General features: G+C 38.1%; 1 protein-coding gene across 15 annotated transcripts in view; it reads left to right on the top strand.

Annotated features, from left to right (window-relative positions):
• The window catches only part of TAB3 (TGF-beta activated kinase 1 (MAP3K7) binding protein 3), a 60283-nt gene that overhangs the window by 4959 nt on the left and 34641 nt on the right, over nt 1-20683 (top strand). For all 15 annotated transcript variants that reach the window (XR_011536238.1, XR_011536237.1, XM_070606134.1 and 12 more), the window contains exons 2-4: nt 9165-9267; nt 12703-12787; nt 13033-13155. The gene's annotated coding sequence lies outside the window, so the exon portion shown is untranslated. The remainder of the gene's footprint in view (nt 1-9164; nt 9268-12702; nt 12788-13032; nt 13156-20683) is intronic.

The following is a 20683-nucleotide window of genomic DNA, read 5'->3' as shown; positions in this document are numbered from 1 at the left end:
AGTTATTTTACCCTAGTTTAACTAATGGTAAATGTGGACAGTATGTTTTTCCTGAAGATTTTGAAGTAAAGTTTTAGTAGTCTTGGTGAAGTTAGATGCTGTTAGCGCTATCTGTAGTGTTCAAACAGTTAAGCGAGGGATTTCAAAGTGATCAAAGTAAAATATATTTTAAATTTGTTCTCCATGAATGTGTTCAGTCTTAGCTTGGTTGAAGAACATTCCTAATAAAAGGCAAGATGGGTGTTTTTTTTTAATCTCCAAACCACTCTTTTTTTAAAAATGAATTTGAGTAAGCACCCTTTATTTTAAAAATGAGTTTACCAAAATCAGTGTTACCTCAATTAAAAAAAAGAGTTTACCAAATTATTTCATTACACACAGAGTGCAGTGGTTAAAAACGTGATCTCTAGAGGTAAAAGGCTCAGATGTTCGAATCTTACTTTTGACACTTAACTAGCTTTGTGATGGTCTTTGGCAAATTGCTTAATCTCTGACCTGTTGCCTCATTTTTGAAATTGGGATCGTGTAATAGCTACCTCACAGGACTTTTTTGTGCAGATTAAATGAGCCAGAGGATGTATAATGTTTAGAACATGCCTGGCAATGGTAAATGCTCAAAGTTGGTTCTTCCTGTTATTATTACATTGTCATTGTCATTATTACTGCTGCTGTTACTACTTTAGCTACCTTCTGAAATGACACCTCTTCTGTCTTGGATGTGTGTGTGTGAAAGATATACTTGTTTATTCAGTAGTAATTTTTTGGTGCAAAGCTTATGGGGGTCCCGGGAGAACAGTGTATTAACTATTAGATATATCCAAAATTGGCCATAGGGCAGGAAATCCATAACATATTAAGCTAATTTTTTTCAGTAACACCATTCCTATTGTGTTAAGTATAAGGAACTATGCTACTTTGATGTATGAGCGAAACTGGTTATTTGAATAACCACAGTGTCTTTATTAAAATCTGTTTTATTATCTTGGCATCTATAAGACCAGAGTCTGCGTAGACAGAGCCTCAATTTCTAAATGGTCCATTTATAAGACTTTCTTTTTGGAAATCAGCACCATTTTCCCACAGAAATAATGTCATATATGGCCTTCAGATTCCCTGTCCAGCCCAACATATCTGAATTTGAAGACTGATAGTACTAAAAACGAACTTCTCTGTATAATAGTGTCTCAGCAAGAACATGCGCTGAGAATGGGTACTGAGAGATTATGAGAACAGTCTCGAAGATGCGGCAGCTGGGTCACATTCCTTTGTGATTTTAGCAAGGACTCAAGCCTTGGGCGGAGGGCTTTCTCCTCTGGTGGAGGCTGAGGAGAGAGTGGAGGGTGGGACCTGATCTCTAGAAGGCGGGAGCTTTTTCCTGGCTTGGCTCCTCAAAAGGCTGTGTAGTATAGTGCTTGCCCTCAAATCTCTGTTCCATTGCTTACAGGACTTCTCGTCTGTAAAATGCAGGTACAGGTACTGCCTAGCTTACAGGGCTCTTGGGAGGGTTACATGTATGAATATATATAAAGCACTTAGAACAGCACCTGGCCCATAGGTGAGTGCATAAGAAGTGTTATATATTTATTATGAAGCTTTACTGTTTTAGAGCCTTTAGAATTACACCAACTCCCGCCCCTTTGCTTGGGTGTCCATGCCCATATCTGTTGTACTTAAATAGGATTGGTCTCCTCCTTTATCCACTGAGATGGTTTCATAACTTTTTATTTTCATCCCTGCCTAAAGTAAGCATCTTTTTTTTTTTTGGAGGCTTTTCTGGGGTTTACTTTATTTAGTAACATTGGAGAAATAGGTAACATTTCTTCTGTGAACCCACCCCTGTCCCCTATGCAGGCCTTGCGGGGATGGCGATACATTACTTGAAGGTACTGACTGTGGACATTTGATTGGGTTGGAATTGAGGTACAAACTTCTCAACCTTTGGTAGTTCACGCTAAGTCCTTTGTTTTTAAGTAAGCTTTTTATTTTGGAATAATTTTAAATCTATAGAAAAGTTGCAAAGATAGTACTGAGTTCCCGTATACCCTTCACCCAGGTACGCATAACCATGCTTCATTTGTCAAAACTAAGACACTAACATTGGTATATTAAGATTAGCTAAACTGCAATTTTATTCGATTTCACCAGTTTTCTTGCTAATGTAGGATACCACGTTGCATTTAGTTGTTTGCGTTTATATCATTGAGATCTCCTGTTCTTTAGTGAATGAGTTTCTGTGGCCACAAAACCATTTTCTGATTTGAGTTGTCTGCAGGTCCTCAAAAGGCCAGGGGTTTCCCCTGGTGATGGCAAGTCCAGGGATTCATCTTAGCCCTGAACTTTATAGTTTGACATAAAAGTAGAGAGACTTAATGAGAGTGGAAAGAATGCTATAGGGATGGGGTAGAGACTAAAGCATTTTTATAATTTAAAAATATGTTTTCACAGGATTAAATGGGTTGTTTTATGTACTGTTCACTTTTGATGGATTTAGCTTCAAAATGACAACTCATCCTTCCTTTTAAAAATGTTATAGTTATATAGAAAGCATATTTTCTTCATATTGGATATAGAAGGTAACTGGAATGAATGGGAGAAATTAATTTTTTGTACTTATGATTTAATAAGAAATTAATATTTAGTACAATAATTTAATGTCAATTACTTAGCACATTTGTTTATACGTACTGGTTTCAGTTTGTCGTCATGATTGATTTTTTTTTAAGTCTTTTTCAGGAGTACCATATGCTGTGGTGCCATTGTCATTCTAAATTATCACATATGCCTTAAGTTTGACGTAAGAGTCATCATTTAGCGTAAACAGAAAGTTATCTGTTAGGCTGCACAGCATGAACTTGACTTCTAGAAAGTCTTATCTTTTCTGCCTCAGAAAGAGCTTTTGGCTATTAGTCATGGATGGCAAAGAAATTAATTTTGAGTTGATAACATTTGGATGAAAATATTTCAATTGAATATGATATGCATTGAGACACACTGCCAGTAAACAAATTCTCTTGGTGGGTGGAAATCCCCTAGAACTTACAGAAAATTGGGAGAGGGGTGAACTTAACTTAGGTTGTTTCTACTTACTGAGAGCTGCTTATGACCTTGTATAAATCACCCAACTTCAAAGGACCTTGGTTTCTTCATTTGTAAAGTTAGGAAATTTGACTAGATGTGTGAGTTTATTAGTTCATTTCTGAGGTTTGAAAGACCCTCTTATTTAATAAAAACCTGTAAGATCGAGTTGCATGTCTTTGATCTTTATGAATCAACACTAGTCACTAAATCTAGTTATAAATCAGTTTATCTTTTTGGATTCGAATAGTTTCTAACCAATGTTACTGTAAGTTTGAGAGTCACTAGTTGGTTTGACACCTCTATTAATATTTTTTGGTAACTAGCATGTTGTCTAATACCTGCTTTTTTAGTTTTTGTTAGTTATTTCTGTGCTTTGACCTGAAGCAATGGACTTCAAACTTTTTTGCTGTTGTATCCCTTAACCAATTTTGAAAAACAGATACTGCTTTACACTTAAAAAATAATTTATTAAAGTTTAATATATGTGTAGAAGTACACATCAGTAGTGAACAGCTCAGTGGATTTTCACCAACTGAGCCCACTCGTGTACGAGCACCCAGATCAAGAGAGTGAATGTTACCAGCCACCTAGGAGCCCCTTTGTGTGCTCTTCTGGTCACTTATCATCCTGTCCTCCAATTATTTCCCCACTTTTAACATCACAGATTAGTTTTGCCTACTTTTGTACTTTATATAAATGGAATCTCACTGTGATCTCTTGTGCACCCTTATGAATGTGAGATTTAGCTACATTGTGTGTAGTTGTAGACTACTGGTTCTCATTACTGTATATATCCCATCGTGTAAATATGTTACTATGTATTGTTCTCTTGTTGAGGGATGTGTAGGTAGGCTTCAGTTTTTGGAGAATGTCTTTGTGACCTTGGAGTGGGCAAAGCTTTCTTAAACAGGACTTTTTCAATGATAAATACTTCTTTTAGAATTCTGACTGGAGAAAGAATAGGAGAACTGGTTTGTTTTAATATGGGCATCTAAAAATTTTTTGAGTTAATGTATAATAAACTCCTTTACTCTGTAAATCTCAGGGAAAGTGTCCGTATTCATAGCTAAATCTTCTAGGTGACTGAGATTTGTGCTTTCATAGCTATTTTGGGTGGAATTCCTTCAAAAATGTGTTATGTACTTCTTTGCCTATTTTGTTGCTGATTTTTAGAAGTTCTTTATTATATGTTAGAAATGAGCCCTTGCTGGTTGCAAGGGCATGGTTTTTTATTTTTAATGCGTCTTTTGATAAACCAAAGTTCTTAATTTTAATGTAGTGTGATTTATCATTATTTAATGTTTAAACTAGACGTCAGATCAGGTTCAGTTTAAAATATCCTCTCCTGTTCTCTCGCATCCTCCAGAAGCTTTATTATTTTGGCTTTCATGTATAGGTCTAGCATCTGCCTGAAATTGATTTTTGTGCATCATGTGAGAAAGGGGACAATATTATTTTTTTCCACATGGATGGCTAACTGTCCCAGCACACGATCTTTTCCTACTGTTGTCAGGAGTCAAATATCCCTATGTCTAGGGTTCTGTTTCTTGGCTGTCTATTCTGTTCTGTCAGTCCTTGGACTGATACCACACTGTCTCCTTTACTATGGCTTTATCGTAAGTCTCGATGTTGAGTAGAACAAGTCCTTCCACCTGGTTGTCCTTTGAGAGCGTCTTGGCTATTCTTGGCCCTTTGCACATTAACATGAATTTTAGTATCATCTTGTCACTTTCCACACACCACAAATACACACACACACGAACTTGTGATTTTGATTGTGTTTGTATGGAATCTACAGAGCAGTTTAGGAAGAACTGACATGTTTATCATATCGTTTTCTGATTCATGAACACAATATACTGCTCCATTTATTTAGATCCTTTTTAATTTCTCTTGATAATGTTTATAATTTTCTCCAGAAAGTCGTTCACGACTTTTGAGAGTTTTATGCCTAGATTTTTGATATTTTTTGATATCGTAAATTTTTATAGACTTCATTTTGTTTGTTGTTTATAAAAATACAATTGACTTTTTTATATTGACCAAAATCTAGCAATTGTGCTGTTTATTGCTTTTAGTAATTTTTCTTTAGAGTCTTTTTATTTCTTCCTTTCAAATTGTTATACTTTTATTTGTTTATTACTGTGCTAACTAGTACTTAGCTTCTAATATTGAATAGTAGTAGTGATAGAGGGCACCATTGTTTTGTTGCCCTTCTCAAAGGGAAAACTTTCAACATTTCTCCACTAAATGTGGCATTTGCTTTAATTTTTTCCCACTCTATTAAATTAAGGAAGTTTCTATTCTTGGTTTGGTAGGAGCTTATATCATGAATGATACTGGATTTTATCAAATGCTTTCCCTACTGTTAATGTAATCGTATGATGTTGCTCCTTGAATCAAATTATATCAGTTGATTTCCTAATGCTAAATCAACTTTGCATTCCAGAAATAAACCCAGTTTGGTCATCATCACATTTTCTTTTTATTTTTCTAAGGAATTTTGGATCTTTGTTTTTGAATGAGATTGGCCTCTAATTTTGTTTTCTGGTACTGTCTTTGTGAGATTTTGGTGGCCTTGTAGAATGAGTTAAGGAATATACCTCCTCTTTCTTTTTTTAAAAAAAATTTTTTTAAACTTATTTTAACTAAAAAACCCAGTTTACCCATTTCTCGCACCCTCACTCCCCATCTCTTAAAACCACCAATCTGTTCTTTGTATCTATGAGTTTGTTTTTTAGATTCCACATATAAAAAAGACCATATGGTATTTGTCTTTCTCTGACTTATTTCACTTAGCATAATGCCCTCAAGATCCATCCATGTTGTCACAAATAGCAAGATTTCATTCATTTTATGGCTGAATAGTATTCTATTGTGTGTGTGTGTGTGTGTGTGTATACACACACGCGCGCCACAATTTCTTTATCTGTTCATCCACTGATGGACACCTAGGTTGTTTCCATATCTTGACTACTGTAAGTAATGCTGCATTGAACACGGGGGTGCATATATCTTTCCAAGTGAGTATTTTCATTTTCTTCAGATACATACCCAGAAGTAGGATTGCTAGATCGTATGGTAATTCTATTTTTAATTTTTTGAGAAACTTCCATACTGTCTTCCATAGTGGTTGCATCAATTTATATTCCCACCAACAGTGCGCAAGGGCTCCTTTTTCTCCACATCCTCACCAAAACTTATTTTTTGTCTTTTTTTTTTTTTGAGGAAGATTAGCCCTGAGCTAACATCTGCTGCCAATCCTCCTCTTTATGCTGAGGAAGACTGGACCTGAGCTAATATCCGTGCCCGTCTTCCTCTACTTTATAGGTGGGACGCCTGCCACAGCATGGCTTGTCAAGCGGTGCCATGTCTGCACCCGGAATCCGAACTGGTGAACCCTGGGCCGCCGAAGTGGAACGTGTGAACTTAACCACTGCGCCACCGGGCCAAGCCCTCTTGTCTTTTTGATAATAGCTATATTTTGTATATTATTCCCTTATCAGTTATCTGATTTGGAAATATTTTCTTCCATTCATTAGGTTGCCTTTTCATTCTGTTGATTTTCTTTGCCACGCAGAAGCTTTTTAGTTTGATGTAGGCCCACTTGTTTATTTTCGCTTTTGTTGTCTTTGCTTTTGGTGTCAGATCCAAAAAATCATTGCCAAGACCTATGTCAAGGAGCTTACCACCTATGTTTTCTTCCAGCAGTTTTATGGTTTCAGGTTTTACATTCAAGTCTTTAATCCATTTTGAATCAATTTGGGGATATGGTATAAGATAGTGGTCCAGTTTCATTTTTTTGCATGTGGCTGTCCAGTTTTCCCAACATCATTTATTGAAGAGATTCTCCTTTCTCCGCTTTATATTCTTGGCTCCTTTGTCATAAATTAATTGATCACATGTGTAGGTTTATTTTTGGGCTGTCTGTTCCATTGATTTATGTGTCTGTTTTTATGCCACTACCATGCTGTTTTAATTAGTTTTGTAATAAAGTTTGAAATCAGGGAGCATGATGCTTCCAGTTTAGTTCTTCTTTCTCAAGATTGCTTTGGTGGGGGTCTAAGGATTTGCCCTGAGGTGACATCCGTGACGGTCTTCCTCTATTTTTTGTGTGTGGGCTGCCAGCACAGCATGGACTCTAACAGCAGTGTAGGTCCAGTCCTGGGAACTGAACCGAGGCTGCCAAGGCACAGCACGTCAAACTTAACCACTAGGTCAATGGGGCTGGCCCGATTGTTCTTATTTTGAACATTTCCGAGTGTACATGAATAACAAGTTCAGTGAACCTCTGATGCTGCAGTCATCAGCGTTTCACCATACTTGTTTCATCTTCCCCCAACCCTTTTTTCTGCTGAGAATTTATAGCCTATCAAAGACATTTAATCTCTAAATAATGTCTATAAAACAAGACATTTTCTTACATAACTGCAATGCATTGTTATATACAACACACCTGATAACGGTTCCTTGGTAACATATATGATACTTAGTCCATGTTCAAGTCTTTCCAATTGTCTAAAATGATTTTTTTATAGTCGGTTTGTTTGATTCATCAGAGGATTCAGGTGGTGACAGCTTGATCCCTTCATGAAGGTCCACTTTTCACCTAATGCTTTTACCGTCCATCGACTGTCATTGCATGGATTAACGATTTAATTGAAAGGTGCAAAATTGTGATTGTTCTAATTTGATCAGTTCTGCAATGATTAGCTGAAATTTTTCTTTATGGAAGAACTTTTTCCTCATTCACTAGGGCTATTTGGTTAACCTGAAATATCTACTAATGAGTTCTTGAGTTGTTAAGGTCCCCTAGTGAGGAACCAAGAGTCTGCTTTCTTCTTTAGCTCAGACTCTTTTTTAATTCACTAAGGCTTCTGATAAGTACTTTTGTCCCTTCTTGAGGAAGTTAAAGTTACTCTTGAATGGTAGACTAGTGATTTCATGGCTTGGCTTGTCGAGGGCCTCCCGGTCCTGAGTGAGCAGTTGTGATTCTACTGAGAAGGGGTAGTGAGGGGACAGAGAAAAAACCGTCAGCCCCTTTTGCTGTTGGGCCTTGCAGTGAGGGTATGGTGCTCACTTGGGGTGTGGAAGTTTTAAAAATTCCGCTTCTTTACCAGAGAATAAATCAGACTCAGTATGGAGTTGTTTAAATTTAAAGACCTCTGGCCCTCAGGGCTGGCCCAGTGGCACAAAAGTTAAGTGTGCATGTTCCGCTTCTCGGTGGCCTGGAGTTCACCAGTTCGGATCCTGGGTGTGGACATGGCGCCGCTTGGCACGCCATGCTGTGGCAGGCATCCCACATATAAAGTAGAGGAAGGTGGGCACGGATGTTAGCTCAGGGGCAGTCTCCCTCAGCAAAAAGAGGAGGATTGGTGGCAGTTAGCTCAGGGCTAATCTTCGTCCCCCAAAAAAAGACCTCTGACCCTTAAAGGCCCTCAGCACAATTTTGTAGTCAAACTCATTACAATTTAATAACTTATTTAATACAATAGTTTAATGTACTTATTATAGGGAGCTGCAGGGACCCCTGATGGTTTGCCAGGAATGCAACTAAGATTCCTCTTGCCAGCTTTCTCTGAAGCCAAAACCTCAGAAAAGCTTTGGCTGTCCCCTCTGCTTTGCCAGCTCTGCCTTAGCCACTAGAGGTGACTGGAAAAGGGTAGCAGGGTGACTCAGGCAGTCAGGTAAACTTTCTTTTCTTTTCTTTTCTTTTTTTTTTTTTATTTGCTGAGGAAGATTGGCCCTGAGCTAACATCTGTGCCAATCTTCCTCTATTTTGTATGTGAGTTGCTGCCACAGTATGGCTGACGAGTGGTGTAGGTCCATGCCCAGGAACTGAACCCAGGCCACCCCAGTGGAGTGCACCAAACTTAACCACTAGGCCATGGGGCCAGCCCCTGAACTTTCTTTTAGTATCTATGGAATGTAAATCTTATTCACTAAAATTTCAGTTAGTAAAGGTATACAGATGGCTGCTTTCTTTTTCCTGACCTTTCATTCATATACTGTATCACTTGCTTGTGCTGTCTTCTTTAAACCTTTCACAGTTTGAATCTTACCTCTTTGGCCTTTCATTTTTTTAGGACAGTGTCTTCAGCCTTTTCTTCAAGATTTTCACCGTGACTTGTTGCATGTCAAACTGGACAAGGTATCTTAGTTGAAGTTTCACCAATTGAAAAATTAGAGGTAAGGAGTGTATATCTGTGTGTCTGTATTCTTGTAGCCATATTAGAGCAAAAAACTTTTTTGAAAACCAATCTGTATTGCTCTTCACATGTTTGTTTAACCCATCCCCTCATCCTCATCCCTTTTGTGCATTTAAGAGCAAGGATGAAAAAAATAAAAATGTCCAGGTGATTTCATGTTTAGATTTAGGCCCCAAGTCAGGACCCTAAGCAAATTCTTTGTACAATTTATTTGCTACTAGAAACCTCACCAGCAGACGAAAGGGTAATTTAGCAGTTGATTTGAAATCAAAGGGGCTCATCCCACTCAGAACCTAGACACGCAGTACCTGAAGCTGCTGGAGCTTGAAAGACCTGCTCCAAGGAGTACTAGGTGTGTGTGCATGTGCTGATCTTCCAGCTTTCTAGTTTTTATTGTAATGTTTCTTAATCTCAGATCTATATCAGTACCTCAGTTGTATAGATGATAGATCTAGTATTAATGAATAAGGATATAATTTTTAAAGTGTTATTACAGTATAGTTCTTTTTTTTTTAAAGATTTTATTTTTCCTTTTTCTCCCCAAAGCCCCCCGGTACACAGTTGTATATTTTTAGTTGTGGGTCCTTCTAATTGTGGCATGTGGGATGCGGCCTCAGCATGGCCTGATGAGTGGTGCTGTGTCTGCACCCAGGATCCAAACTGATGAAACCCTCGGACACCGAAGCAGAGCGCACGAACTTAACCACTTGGCCGTGGGGCTGGCCCCCCACAATATAATTCTTGCTTTGAGCCGGTGGTAGATCTATATCAAGAAAGACTATATAGCAGTGTCAGCTTTGGTTTCTAGATAGTTTGTTTTTCCACCTTATAAAAATGTTCCCACTCTTTAACATCTGTTTCGTAGTGTAATAACATACGTGGGTGTGTGTTGTGAATTAAACACTGGACAAGATGTTATGAGGCCTGTTTTATAATCTTAGCTTTTTAGCAAGTTTTTAAATCCATCTAGCCTTTGGTTATCTCATGTAAAACAAGGGGATTGTACTGACGTTGGGTTCAGGGTTCCTCAGCTTCGGCACTATTGACACTTTGGGCCAGATAATTGTTGTCAGGGGCTGTCCTGTGTACTTAGGATGTTTAGTAGTGTCCCTGGCCTTTGCCTGCCAAATGCCAATAGCACCCCTCCCCAGTATGACGGCCAAAAATGTCTCCAAACATTGCCCAATTTACCTTCCGGGGCAGAATTGCCCCCAGCTGAGAACAACTCGGGTAGATGATGTGTAGAGTTCCTTCCAGCTTTATAATTCTATTGTTTTTATTTTTAAAAATCCTGTGCTTCTTTGCAACCCAGCTTAAATGTTCTCTCTTCTGTGAAGCTTTCCTTGGTGCTACTTTTCCTTGTCCTTAATTGTTTCTTTTTCTCACAACTTATAGGACTTAATCCCACTCTATTAGAACTATCAGTGTGTCTCTGTCGCTTCGAGGCATGGGCCTCCTGTATCTCCAAGCTGAGTGCTCAGATTTTATTAAATGAGTGAGCCGTGGAGTCAGGAGTATTGTCAGGTTAGACGTTGTTAAAGAAGTGATTATGAATGGCATTTTTGTTAATCTTTCAAACTCTTCCAGTATGAAATTCCAACAGTTTGTGGTCTTGAATTTCTGAGTTAATGAGACTGGTTACTCTTTTTTTTTTCGTTTTAATTTTTTAGAAGGTTAAATAGTGTGTGTGAGGGAGCTGCAGAAAAGACATCAAGGCTGCATTTGAGGAAAATACAGTCACACAAAAATTGATAACATAAAGGGTTAAGTTGTTTCAGCTTTCATATCCAGATGTTTCTCAGATAACTCCACTTTGTTAATTAGAATGCTGCCATCTATTCAGATAAAAAGGAAAGGTAGCAGATATTTTTCTTGTATAACCTAGAGCCACCATATTCTGTCAGTATTTCTCAGAGCAACCCACAGTAAGAAATACATTTTAATCATCATCTTGCACATAAACACATACCTCAAAGAAGTTTTTTGAAATAATGTTACCATACAATGTGTGAAGCACTCTGATATTTTCTGTTATGTTTCTTTCCTTCTTTTTTTTTCTTAAATACTTGTTATCACCCAGTAAATTTATTATACAATTCACTAATAGGTCACAACCCACCATTTGAAAAACACTGTTCTAAGTAATCTCCTTAAGTAATAAAATGTGGAGATGATCTGTGTCTGGCATATGTTACCAGTAGGTTGTCCTGTCTTTCTTTTTAATAAGTCAAATAAGAGTTGTCCCAACAAAGACCTTGGAACACCTCAGCCAGAGCAAGTTAGATTTCCAATTATTTTAAAGTCCTATATTTTGTCATTTATACTAAGTATTTAGTGTGCACGAGGCACTATAGTTCAAAGAGCATGTTTGGTTTTCGTTCTCAAGATTTATGGTGATAAAACCTAGAGGGGAAGAAAAAGTTAATAAACATTTCAAGTGCTGAAAGTAGTAATAAACACACAGTGACTTCTGTAGGCGTTTAGGAAGGGGAGAAAGTTGTGCTGAGTCAAGTTGATGGGAGAAGGTTAATATGAATGTGGGGTAGATTTTGCATTGTCGTATCAGAGATTAGAAAAAGATTACACGGGGTAGAAAACAGCATTCATGTAGGTGCACGGTACTTCTTGCTCATACTTAAAGTTTATTTTTTGTGTAATGTTTAAGATAAAGTGAGAAATTAAAAAATAAAAAGTATGATAAAGCACTGAAAATATACAGTATATAAATAGGGTGTGTCATTTTAGTTCTATTGTGGTTATAAAATGAGGTTGAGTCAGGAGATTAATTAGAAAGTTATATGCATGATAGCTTTGATATAAGCCAATATTTGCCCTAAAATGATAAAGTTAACATTGAATGACTAGGTTTACTGAGAATGAAGATAATTTCTAAATGATGGGGAGAGAGAATGCTCATCTGTCAAAATAAGCTATTAAGGCTACTATTCTTTAGATAAATTGCTCTTCATGGAACAGAAATGGGTTATATAATAGCATTTTTTTAAAGTTATATGCTATTTTGGCTATGCAATTGAAATTTTATATATGCTTCCTAGGCCCAGGCTTCATCCTTTCTTCTCTAAGTAGAATGGGGTCTCAGGATAGTAAGTCACAACCAGGTGTGCTACAGAAGCCTTAAGAAAACAAGCCATGGCCTATCTTTTTGTCTCTTTGAACTGCTGCTCTCTTCTGTGGGATAATGTAGAATTTAATTACTGTGGAAGATATTTGTGACCTAAAGGAAAAGAAGGAAATTCAGCTTATGATGATACTTGGGAAAGAACCACCTGACCTAAAAGTATGGTCTAGCATCCTGTCTGCTGTTACTTTAAGGCACCAGAAGTCTATGAGTTTTTGTCATTTTTCCGTATTGAGTTGAGAAGTTAACAAAAGGATAACTATCTCATTTTGTTAGATTTCCAGACTACTGAAAAGAAGGTGCTTTCAGAGCTGGAGATGTGTATAAGACTCCTGTGCCAGGGCTCATAAACCATCTTGAGGTAATTAAAAGAAAACTTTTAAATATACTTTATTTTTTGGAACAGTTTTAATTTTACAGAAAAACTGAGAAGATAATAGAGTTCCCATCTACCCTGCACCAAGTTTCCTCTATTATTAACAGCTTTCATTAGCATAGTACATTTGTTACAATTAACTAACCAGTATTAAAACATTGTCACTAACTAAAGTCTGTACTCTGTTCAGATTTCCTTAGTTTTTACCTAATGTATTTTTTCTTTTTCAGGATCCCACCAGGATACCATGTTACGTTTAGTCATCATGTCTCCTTAGGTTCTTCTTGGCTGTGACAGATTCTCAGACTTTCCTTGTTTTGATGACCTTGTCAGTTTTGAGGAGACCTGATCAGGTATTTTGTAGAATGCCCCTCAGTTGGGATTTGTCCGATGTTTTTCTCACGGTTACACTGGGGTTATGGGTTTTTGGGAGGATGACTACCGGTAAACTGCCATTCTCACATTCTCATCACATTGTATCAAGAGTATATACCGTCAACATGATTTATCACTGTGAATGTTGACTTTGGTCACCTGGCTGAGAAGGTGTTTGTCAGGTTTCTCTACCTGTAAGAGTACAGTTACTCCTTTTTTTTTTAAAACCCCTTTTTGTACTGTGCTGTTTGGAAAGAAGTCACTATGTGTAGTCCACACTTAAGGAGTGGGAGTTATGCTCCGTTTCCTGAAGGGGAATTCTTCTGTGTGGGAGATTGTCTCTTCTCCCTCATTTATTTATTTATTCATTCATTCAGTTATTTCTTTATATTAGTATGGGCTCATGGATATTTATTTTATCCTTTGGGTCATAATCCAATATTACTTTATTTATTTTTTGGCTCAAATTTTTCCAGCTTTGGCCATTGGGAGCTCTTTCTGTTGGTTCCTGTGTCACTTAGACATGCCCCTATTGTAATAGGGTTCTTCTTTTGAGCACATCCTTACTTTCTGGCACTATAAGATACTCCAGGCTCATCCTGTATATCCCCGTCCTAGTTCTAGAATCAGCAATTTCTCTACAAATCCCTGGTTCCTTTTATTAGAGAGTGCTATTGGAAATCAAGATCTGGGTGCTAGGTGTGCTTGTTGCTACTGGGATATCGTTGCCTCTAGGCCCTCTTAGCTGAAATCCCGTGTATATACTATCTGTATATTTATGCACATCCATAAATATTTCTGTGTATCCCATTTCTGTATATCTGTCTGTATCAATATTAAGCTAAACATGAGATCATACTGATATCTCCAACTCTAATCCATTATCATTCTAGCCTTCTCCCCTTGCTTGTCTGTAACCTTCCACTATAACAGTGAGAAACCTGGCTCCTACCATTCACCATTCATTTTCTTAATTGTTCAGCCCTAGTATACGTGTATAGATATGTATCAGAATTGTCAACCTGTACCCCCGTGGGAAACAGTTTTATCAAGTAGAGTACAATGCTTATAGACTGTACTTTCAGGGATCATTTCTGTAGGTTGTTACTAGAGTACAGTGCTTATGTACAGTTCCCTCTGCTTTTAGTCTTATAGATTCCGCTCATTTCTAAAGTTATTTAGATCAGCATTTTCCTCCCTCATCCCCTGCAGTGGTACTGTTTCATACATTTATAATACAGTTAGATGCTGTCATATGGTCTCCATTCCTTCCTGGGATTCCCCTGACCTCCTAAAAGGCTTTTTAAAATTTGCATGCTTTAAGGTTTGCTCTTTGTGTTATAAAGTTCCATGGGTTTTGACAAGCGCATAATGTCATGTATCTACCGTTACAATATCATACAGAATAATTTCACCGCCCTAAGCATCTCCTATGCTTCACCCATGAACCCTCTCTTCCTCCCCACAAACCCCTGGTAACCAGTGATCTTTTTACTTTCTCTATAGTTTTGCCTTTTCCAGAATGTTCTTGAGATATTTTTAGTCACTTTATAAAGGAAATCTTTGATTTCTCTAACCTAGATACCATTTTTTCCCAACCACCAATTCAATATTCTTAATTGAACAAAATATTTCTAGTAAATAAGAATGAAGGCTTTTGCATTTCTTTTTCATACACCATTATAGAAGGTCATTAAACTTTGTTTGTTTTTTAATATCTTACCTCTTTGTTACTGACCTCGGAACTGGGAGGAGATGCCAAGTACCTTTATTTTTGTTTTTGTTGGACAGGTTAGTGGAGGAAGGCAGGGGGTGGCCTGTATGATATGTCCTGCATAGGTGACAGCTGGCAAACAGATAGTCACTTAGGGGGAGGATGTTAAGCTTAAATTTAATCTGAATATGTTTCTATTTGTTTCTGGGGGGCTATGTTTAATGTGAAAATGCTTTTGATGATGGGGCTGGCCCGGTGGCACAGCGGTTAAGTTTGCATGTTCCGCTTCTTGGTGGCCCGGGGTTCACTGGTTCAGATCCCGGGTGTGGACATGGCACTGCTTGGCACACCATGCTGTGGTAGGCGTCCCACGTATAAAGTAGAGGAAGATGGGCATGGATGTTAGCTCAGGGCCAGGCTTCCTCAGCAAAAAGAGGAGGACTGGCAGTAGTTAGCTCAGGGCTAATCTTCCTCAAAAAAAACAAAACAAAACAAATAGACAAATGAAAATGCTTTTGATGATTCTTTTAATATGAATATTATTTTGATCCATAGTATATCTCTTTTGAGAATATAACAGTATGAGATAGATGTCGTTAATATGTAACTATTTCAAAATGGTTTCCACTGTAAGGAAAATCATATAGGACGATTGTCTTAGAAATTATTTGGAAGGCTCGTTTAAGGGAAATAATAATCACCATATTCCTATCTCTCTGTTGTTATTTTGGTAGCACCTTTGCATATATATGTGCAAAATCCTGAAATTAGGACCCTTACCTCTGCCAGTAAAAGACCATTTGTTATGCCCCAATGTCAGCCACTTCTTGTTGCTGTTTACCTTGAAGAATTCACAACCTGGTACAAAAATTCTTGTTTTAAAAGCAGGTTTTGGTTTAAACTTTACACTGTCTTTAAGAGTTATGATATCATCAAAGTCTTACCATGTGGCCAACAGTACAGGAGAATAATGGTTAAAGCATAGCCTTCAAGTTTGTATCCTAGCTTTGCTGCTTGTTAACTGTGTGACCACAGGCAAATTATTTGCCCTTTCTGAGCCTCACATTTCCTCATTTGTAAAATGTGGATGATGTTATTCTGTCTCCCATGGATGATAACAGAGATTAAATGAGATAAAGCACTTAGCACAGTGCCTGGGACATAGATATGGCTCAAGAAATACTATCTAAAATTAAAACCTCTAAAGCAGCAAGAAGATGGATGAATGTTCCAAAGCTTTATACTAGTATACGTGTTTTTGTTCAACCATTATTACTTGGACCAGACCAGTCAGAAAAATGAATGATTCCTTTATTTTTAATCTTAAAAGTCCTCTCAGGACGATGCTAACTTTTCTTCAAACTTGGGAAATGCTCGCCTCACCAAACAACATGCTAGTAGTGGTTGTCAGCCCGAGATCCTATTGCCTGTCCAGGGGCCACTTGGGGGGGCTGCTGGGATTTTACAGGAGGGGCCAGGATGCTAAGCACCTTGCAACACACACAACAGGCTCGCATTATGAAGAATTATTGTGCCCAGATTACCACATCAGTAGCATACTGTTGAGACACACTAGACTAGACTGATAGAGTATTATCTTTAAACCTCACTGTCGAACACATTTCAGGTGTCACAGACCCAGCAAGTATATCAATGAGTGAAGCAAGGCTGGCCTGAGTGTGTGGGACACCCTAGGGAGTGTAGGAACTAGGCAGGCTGGAGAGTATGTGTCCTTTCTAAATGGGAGCAACGCCTCAGCTTTAGCCAATTGTTGCCTACTGTTGCTAGCTCTTCTGATTTTTTCGGAGAAAAGCTAGATATCCACAGTTTTATGTAAAATTTCCCTATTTTAAAGTGTGGCTCAATTTTTTTTTTTTTTTTTTACACTGCCAGAGCCAAACCAAGCAGATCAATGAACTGGATGCGGCCCACAGAGCATTGGTTTGTAACCTGTGATATGATTATTTTAGGAAGTGAACTAAAATTCTGGCAGAGGTAAACAGTCACGGCCACAGCAACACTGCCCTGCACGTTTGCTGAGCTTGGAAAAGTCTGTGGAAACAAAGCACTCGGTGTCGAGGTCATTTTCTAGAGTGTGGAGAATGGCGGCATCAGAGCAGAGCTCTGGGGGACCTGCCTCTCTGATTGGGAGCAGGAATTCTGTGGGAGAAATCCCAGCACTTGCTTTCTGAGGGACACAGCCCACTGGGCCTTGTGGTGCTGGCACTTCTGAACGAGGTGGGTAGCTGCCCCCCCTGGAGGAAGCCTCAGAGTGGTTCTCCTGCTAAGCGTACCATCCTGGCCCCCCATTCTCCTCCTGCTTCAGAAGTTACAGGAGTCCCTGCAAGGCTGCGAGGCGGTAAAGGCTCCACCCTGCAGCCTCCTGGTTTATGTGGCTTCGGGACTGGGTGACGATCAGAGGATTTAGGCCTTCGATATCTCTGCTTTCTTGATCTAGGGTCACCGCCTACCTAGCTCCACATTCCACAGCTGTGGCCATCTGTGCTTTACTGGAGGTGTTTCAAGGGTGTTCCAGGAGTGGGGTCACGTCCTGGCCTAGCCAGGACAGTTCAGATACTGCTTGAGTCCTCTGCCTAGTTTTAAGGTGTCAAATCATCACCCATCACTTTATTATAAAGTTGTTAAGAAACAAAGTCCATATGTTTTTGCATAGTTGTTGCATTCATCGATATATATGGACTGGAATAGATTGTATGTTTTGATCTGCACCATATCCAAATCTGTAATATACTATATGCCAATGTTCCATTGTAGTTGTATTCTATGGGATTAATTAAATACAAAAATACAGTGTAGTACTTTAGTGTAAAACTTTAAGTGCTTTTTAAGGAAACAGGCCCATCTTATTGGCTGGAATATATTCTGTTTGTTAACTATCTATTGGCTTAACCTCCCAGTGGGCAGAAAGGAAATTGCTTTTTTTTTTTTGAGGAAGATTAGCCTTGAGCTAACATCTGCCACCAGTTCTCCTCTTTTTGCTGAGGAAGCCTGGCCCTGAGCTAACATCCGTGTCCATCTTCCTCTACTTTATATGTGGGATGCCTGCCACAGCATGGCTTGACAAGCGGTGCCGTGTCTGCACCCAGGATCCAAACCAGCAAACCCCGGGCCGCGAAAGCAGAAGGTGTGCACTTAACCACTGTGCCCAGGCCGGCCCAGGAAATTGCTTTTTTAAAAGAAGTATATTAACATTTTAATAATCATCAAGAAATTACTAAGTTTATTTGAGAGTGTTATTTATTTTGAAATACTTAATGATTATCCATGTCTGTTAATGCTTGTGTGAGCGAATGTTTGTACAGGACAAAGTGCTAACCACTATTAAGATTACATACATAAGCCCTTAGAGAGAATACATTTTTATCAGTTTAGATTCCTACTCAAAAAGTAGGTCTACTATTAATCATTTTTTCAGACGATAGCCATCTTTGTGGGCGTGTAAGTTGTTGGCTTCAATTTTAAAGATGCTTTCTAATATGTTTTTTCAAAGGCAAATATTTGTAACCATTTTTTTTTTTTAAAAGGCAACTTCTTCCCTTTAGCTCTGCCTCTTGTGTGTCCTAAAACAGCTTGTTTGTACAAGGATTCTTTCCTCCCCTCTCAGCCCTCCACCTTGCAAATGCCTGTAAGCTCCTATTTGGATGATAAACTGATGAGGGTTTGCTTCTTTTTTTCCCAGCCAGTCAAAGAAGGGCACTCATCATCGCTCTGCTGGGAACGTCCTTGATTCCTACCAATGACATAGTGGAAAGAACAGAGATTTTGGAGAAGGCAGGCTTGTGTTTGAGTCATGTTTCTGCCATATGCCCATTCTCTGAGTTTCTTTTCTTACTTGTAAAGTGGAGATGATAATAGCTACCTTTCAGGGCGTAGTTGTTTAGTAAGTGATAGCTGACGATAATAGTGATAAAATTAATGGTACCTTTGGCCTTGGTAGCATCTGAGGTTCTGATGGCTGACAAAGCTGAGAGCTAGCAGCTCCTAGGAGCTTTGAAATACACGGAGCCCAAGCTCTTGACGCCTGAAACCTCTTTGTTCTTGTTGACCCTTGTTGCCTTTTCTTTCTTCTCATAAAAAGGCAATTGTATTGCCCTTATATTTTAAAGACTTGACATTAGGATTGAGAATGAATAAAACTGTTCTTTGAAGCCACTAGGAAAGCTCAAGTTAAGCCTTTGCGTGTTTCAGAATCTCTTTACTGACAATGATTAGATAGTCATCAAGTATTCGGAATGTGGTTAGCCCCTCAAATATTGAGGAATCATTCCTGGTAGGAAAGCTGTTATTTCTGTAGACACAAGCAGAGTTGATTACCTAAGGTCATTCCTATCATTAAATTCAGTGAATTCTGTTTTTTTTTCATTTCACCTAACAAATATTCAATGAATACCTGGTCTGTGCCTAGTCAGTTGTATACCCTTAAAGGACATGCTGAATTGGAATCTAAGAGTTCTAGGTCTTAGCCTGTCATTTAAATGAAAATCCTGAAGTCTTAAAGCTGTGCTGTCCGATAAGGTAGCTGTGACTAACTACTGGTGGCTGCTTAGCACTTGAGATGTGGTCAGTCCGAACTGAGATGTGCTGTAAGTGTGAAATACACACTGGATTTCAAGGACTTATTTTGAAAAACGTATGTAAAATAGCTTATCAATGATTATTATATTGATTTTATGTTAAAGCAGTAAACAGTATTTTTGATATATTGGTTTAAATGAGATTAAAATTAATTTTACCTGTTTCTTTTTACTTTCTTAATGTGGCTACTAGAACATTTAAAATGATTTACATTATATTTTTATTGGACAGCGCTGCCTTAGAGCTTCAGTGACTTAGCAAGGTTGCTCATCTAGTTAGGACTCCAGTGGCTAGTGCAAATTATGGATTGCCTTACTGTGAAAATGGCAGGTAATGTTTGCTTTGATCAAAAGGGTGGATAATTCAAACCTTGTTTGAGAAAAAAATTAACATTAAGGACTTTGAAATAGTTTGCATTTTAAATTAAAGCCTAGATTGTTAATCTGGTAGAATCTCTTAGCATTTTGGATTTGGGGTATTTTAAAAGGGGCAAACTGTAAAAATATTCTCATTGATTCAGTGGCCTAACCCTATTTTCCTTTTTTTATAAGCATTCACAAATCACTCTACATAGGTGATCTCTGATACCCCCAAATTTTTATTGGGAGTTTGTGCAGGAGGAGGGGGGCAAGGTTCATCTAAAGGTTCATATATATATTTCTCTGTCTTACTAGCTAGATTGGTTTAGTATAGTAAACTTAATTCTTCATCATTTAACAAACACTTGAACAGGTACTAGGTGAGGCTCTGCAAATGCAGTGGTGAACAATGCATAGCCCCTAACAGAATTGCAGGCTTTCTGTTTGGTTTTATTTTGTTTTGACTTTTTATTTGGAAATAATTCCAAACTTGCAGAAGTTGCAAGAATAAAAATAGTACAAAGAACATGGTATACCTTTTAACGAGATTCACCTGTTGTTAACATTTCTCCCTTTTTGCTTTGTAATTTGTTCCTTCCCTCTGTGTGCATGTGTGCATACACACATATATAGGATATGTATTTTTTCCTGAACAATTTGAGAGTAAGTTGCATATGTCATGCCCTTTACCCCTAAATGCTTCATTGCTTAATTCCTGAAAATAGGGATATTTTCATATATAACTACAGCAGTTATCAAGTCAGTAAACTTAGTAGATTCAATAAATTTAACATTGGTAGAATACTTTTCCTAATCTATCATCCACATTTCAATTTT

This window comes from Equus przewalskii, chromosome X, assembly GCF_037783145.1.
Source record: "Equus przewalskii isolate Varuska chromosome X, EquPr2, whole genome shotgun sequence".
NCBI lineage: Eukaryota > Metazoa > Chordata > Mammalia > Perissodactyla > Equidae > Equus > Equus przewalskii.
Note: the sequence above shows the minus strand (reverse complement) of the source record. Positions and strands in the feature narration are given on the sequence as shown.